This window comes from Oncorhynchus nerka, linkage group LG22 (genome assembly GCF_034236695.1).
Source record: "Oncorhynchus nerka isolate Pitt River linkage group LG22, Oner_Uvic_2.0, whole genome shotgun sequence".
Classification (NCBI taxonomy): domain Eukaryota; kingdom Metazoa; phylum Chordata; class Actinopteri; order Salmoniformes; family Salmonidae; genus Oncorhynchus; species Oncorhynchus nerka.
Genome location: NC_088417.1, coordinates 102691636 through 102696690, shown reverse-complemented (window position 1 = coordinate 102696690; position 5055 = coordinate 102691636). Strand labels below are relative to the sequence as shown.

Here is a 5055-nt window from a genome sequence, read left to right as displayed (position 1 = left end):
TCATTTTGACAAAAAATATAATTAAATCACATGTTTTGTCATTTGAATAATGACTAGTGGAGGAAAAAGTACCAGACTTGATTAAAAGTATAAATACCTTAATAGAAAGTTACTGAAGTAAAAGTGAAAGTCACCCGGTAAAATACTACTTGAGTAAAAGTATTTGGTTTTAAATATCCTTAAGTATCAAAAGTAAAAGTTTGAATACTTTCATATTCCTTATATTAAGCAAACAACACAGCCCCATTTGTATTTGATTTATTTATTGATGGATGCCAGGGACACACTCCAACACTCAGGCATCATTTACAAACGTAGCATTTGTGTTTAGTTAGTCCTCCAGATCAGTGGCAGTAGGGATGACCAGGGATGTTCTCTGTTTAGTGAGTCCTCCAGATCAGAGGCAGTAGGGATGACCAGGGATGTTCTCTGTTTAGTGAGTCCTCCAGATCAGAGGCAGTAGGGATGACCAGGGATGTTCTCTGTTTAGTGAGTCCTCCAGATCAGAGGCAGTAGGGATGACCAGGGATGTTCTCTGTTTAGTGAGTCCTCCAGATCAGAGGCAGTAGGGATGACCAGGGATATTCTCTGTTTAGTGAGTCCTCCAGATCAGTGGCAGTAGGGATGACCAGGATGCTCTCTGTTTAGTGAGTCCTCCAGATCAGATGCAGTAGGGATGACCAGGGATGTTCTCTGTTTAGTGAGTCCTCCAGATCAGAGGCAGTAGGGATGACCAGGTATGTTCTCTGTTTAGTGAGTCCTCCAGATCAGAGGCAGTAGGGATGACCAGGGATATTCTCTGTTTAGTGAGTCCTCCAGATCAGTGGCAGTAGGGATGACCAGGTATGTTCTCTGTTTAGTGAGTCCTCCAGATCAGAGGCAGGAGGGATGACCAGGGATGTTCTCTGTTTAGTGAGTCCTCCAGATCAGAGGCAGGAGGGATGACCAGGGATGTTCTCTGTTTAGTGAGTCCTCCAGATCAGAGGCAGTAGGGATGACCAGGTATGTTCTCTGTTTAGTGAGTCCTCCAGATCAGAGGCAGTAGAGATGACCAGGGATGTTCTCTGTTTAGTGAGTCCTCCAGATCAGAGGCAGTAGGGATGACCAGGGATATTCTCTGTTTAGTGAGTCCTCCAGATCAGTGGCAGTAGGGATGACCAGGATGTTCTCTGTTTAGTGAGTCCTCCAGATCAGAGGCAGTAGGGATGACCAGGATGTTCTCTGTTTAGTGAGTCCTCCAGATCAGAGGCAGGAGGGATGACCAGGGATGTTCTCTGTTTAGTGAGTCCTCCAGATCAGAGGCAGTAGGGATGACCAGGTATGTTCTCTGTTTAGTGAGTCCTCCAGATCAGAGGCAGTAGAGATGACCAGGGATGTTCTCTGTTTAGTGAGTCCTCCAGATCAGAGGCAGTAGGGATGACCAGGGATATTCTCTGTTTAGTGAGTACTCCAGATCAGTGGCAGTAGGGATGACCAGGATGTTCTCTGTTTAGTGAGTCCTCCAGATCAGAGGCAGTAGGGATGACCAGGTATGTTCTCTGTTTAGTGAGTCCTCCAGATCAGAGGCAGTAGAGATGACCAGGGATGTTCTCTGTTTAGTGAGTCCTCCAGATCAGAGGCAGTAGGGATGACCAGGGATATTCTCTGTTTAGTGAGTCCTCCAGATCAGTGGCAGTAGGGATGACCAGGATGTTCTCTGTTTAGTGAGTCCTCCAGATCAGAGGCAGTAGGGATGACCAGGATGTTCTCTGTTTAGTGAGTCCTCCAGATCAGAGGCAGTAGGGATGACCAGGGATATTCTCTGTTTAGTGAGTCCTCCAGATCAGTGGCAGTAGGGATGACCAGGATGTTCTCTGTTTAGTGAGTCCTCCAGATCAGAGGCAGTAGGGATGACCAGGATGTTCTCTGTTTAGTGAGTCCTCCAGATCAGAGGCAGTAGGGATGACCAGGTATGTTCTCTGTTTAGTGAGTCCTCCAGATCAGAGGCAGTAGAGATGACCAGGGATGTTCTCTGTTTAGTGAGTCCTCCAGATCAGAGGCAGTCCTGCTAACCATTCAAAATATAACGAGTACTCTTAGGTGTCAGGGGAAAAAGTACATAATTTTCTTAGGCAATGTAGTAAATGTAAAATTTGTCAAAAAATATAAATAGTAAAGTGAAGTACAGATACCCCAAAAAACGACTTAAGTAGTACTTTAAAGTGTTTGTACTTAAGTAGTACTTTAAAGTGTTTGTACTTAAGTAGTACTTTAAAGTGTTTTTACTTAAGTAGTACTTTAAAGTGTTTGTACTTAAGTAGTACTTTAAAGTGTTTGTACTTAAGTAGTACTATAAAGTGTTTATACTTAAGTAGTACTTTAAAGTGTTTGTACTTAAGTAGTACTTTAAAGTGTTTGTACTTAAGTAGTACTTTAAAGTGTTTGTACTTAAGTAGTACTTTAAAGTGTTTGTACTTAAGTAGTACTTTAAAGTGTTTGTACTTAAGTAGTACTTTAAAGTGTTTGTACTTAAGTAGTACTTTAAAGTGTTTTTACTTAAGTAGTACTTTAAAGTGTTTGTACTTAAGTAGTACTTTAAAGTGTTTGTACTTAAGTAGTACTTTAAAGTGTTTGTACTTAAGTAGTACTTTAAAGTGTTTGTACTTAAGTAGTACTTTAAAGTGTTTGTACTTAAGTAGTACTTTAAAGTGTTTGTACTTAAGTAGTACTTTAAAGTGTTTGTACTTAAGTAGTACTTTAAAGTGTTTGTACTTAAGTAGTACTTTAAAGTGTTTTTACTTAAGTAGTACTTTAAAGTGTTTTTACTTAAGTAGTACTTTAAAGTGTTTTTACTTAAGTAGTACTTTAAAGTGTTTGTACTTAAGTAGTACTTTAAAGTGTTTGTACTTAAGTAGACCACTGATAATGATTGTCTCGTTATTGTCAAAATGTCGAAAACAGGTTTGGGTCGGTGGCGCAGTGGTTGAGGGCGCTGTACTGCAGCGCCAGCTGTGCCACCAGAGACCCTGGGTTCGCGACCGGGAGGTCCGTTGGGCGACGCACAATTGGCCTAGCGTCGCCCGGGTTAGGGAGGGGTTGGCCGGTAGGGAGGGGTTGGCCGGTAGGGATATCCTTGTCTCATCGCGCACCAGCGACTCCTGTGGTGATCCGGGCGCAGTGCGCGCTAACCAAGGTTGCCAGGTGCACGGTGTTTCCTCCGACACATTGGTGCGGCTGGCTTCCGGGTTGGATGCGCGCTGTGTTAAGAAGCAGTGCGGCTTGGTTGGGTTGTGTATCGGAAGGACGCATGACTTTCAGCCTTCGTCTCTCCCGAGCCCGTACGGGAGTTGTAGCGAGGAGACAAGATAGTAGCTACTACAACCTTCGTCTCTCCCGAGCCGTACGGGAGTTGTAGCGAGGAGACAAGATTTTAGCTACTAACAATTAGATACCACAAAATGGGGAGAAAACGGGGTAAAAAAAAATCCCCCCCCAAAAAACTAAATGCCCTTTAATTTTTAGTCCCAATAACATTTGTCTCATTAACACACACATTACCGTTCAAACGTTTGGGGTCACTTACAAATGTCCTTGTTTTTGAAAGAAAAGCAACAAAAAAAAGATCAGAAATACAGTGTAGACATTGTTCATGTTATAAATGACTATTGTAGCTGGAAACTGCTGATTTTTAATGGAATATCCACTTAGCCGTACAGAGGCCCATTATCAGCAACCATCACTCCTGTGTTCCAATGGCACGTTGTGTTAGCTAAAACAACCGTTTTCAGCTGTGCTAATGATGTGGTCAACTCAGGGTCATAATAGGGGCTGTACCAAATGATTGATGTATTATAATAATTATTATGCTTATGTTGTATTAATAGAAGGGGAGGGGCTATAAGACCCCTCCCCCACTACATTTATAGGGTCCTAGACCACAGAATAGCAATATATATATATATGCATTATAAGGTTTAATACGGTTCCACGGTTCTTTTCTAGTCTCTGACTCTTATAAAGAAACTGTCTGAGGGACAGTCAAAACAGGGTGTCTGTGAGAAAACGCCTCAAAGCTAATAGAGATTCATAGACACAGAACCCTGCAGGGGAGTGAAAGAGATAAGAGACGAGTCAGACATACCACTATAAAGCAACTTGGGGACATTTACTGCTGAGCCCTTTGAAAACACTGGAACTATTGTTTTCTTCTGCAAGTCTGTAAAACTGTATATGCATGGCCTTGGTCTCATGAGTAGAAGGTGTTGATGTAGGCAGTTACATCACTAGGGGTTGACTGCAAACATATAAAAGCAACTTAGACCTTGTCTATTTTGCAGAACTCTGGAGAGACATCAGTTGTATGTCTGATGTTTGATCTTTGACTTCTGTCTACAGCTGTATTTGGATTAAAATTGTTATGATTTATACGTGCAGATTTTGAGTATTCCTTATTTGTTAAATAAATAACGGAGTCCAGAAAAGTGGAACCAACATTTGGCGAGCTTGCCAGGAGTGAGTGAGTGTAACACTACTGGACGAAAACCTGAACCCCCTTCTCTGATCACCAAATTATTGAGTAACCAGACACCTGTTATATCGAAGTCTGTCATTTATAAGAAGTGGGAGTTCAGTGTTTCCACTGGTATTTAAAAGCATCACGGACAGAAGCTGTATCTGAGAGAGCAGTTCTGGGAACAGGCGATAACCTATGGGACACCAGAAAGATAGAAATAAACTCCTTATGTGTTTGGTGTGAGTGAAATGCGCAATGGGTGGGGAGATAAACAAATGGTTATTTTGTTTGAGGACTGAGAGCCGCTTAGAAGTGGATTTTTGATACGGAGGAGGGCGAGGAATGGTGTAATATTAAAGGCATTGAATTGGAATAGTATAAGAAAGGGATTTTTGGAAGTGAGGATGGCAGGAAGGAGTTATGTCATTGTATAAGAAAAAGTGGGTTTGATAAAGATATTACCTTTAAGACGTATATTACCTTTAAGAATATTACCCTACACACTGAGGAACTAGTAGTACCCTCAACATATTACCCTACACCCTGAGGAACTAGTAGGACTC

General features: G+C 41.9%; 1 long non-coding RNA gene across 1 annotated transcript in view; it reads left to right on the top strand.

The window, feature by feature from the left end:
- LOC135563850 (uncharacterized) overlaps window positions 1–5055 on the top strand; it is a 36649-nt gene that overhangs the window by 867 nt on the left and 30727 nt on the right. The gene's annotated exons all lie outside the window — the stretch shown is intronic.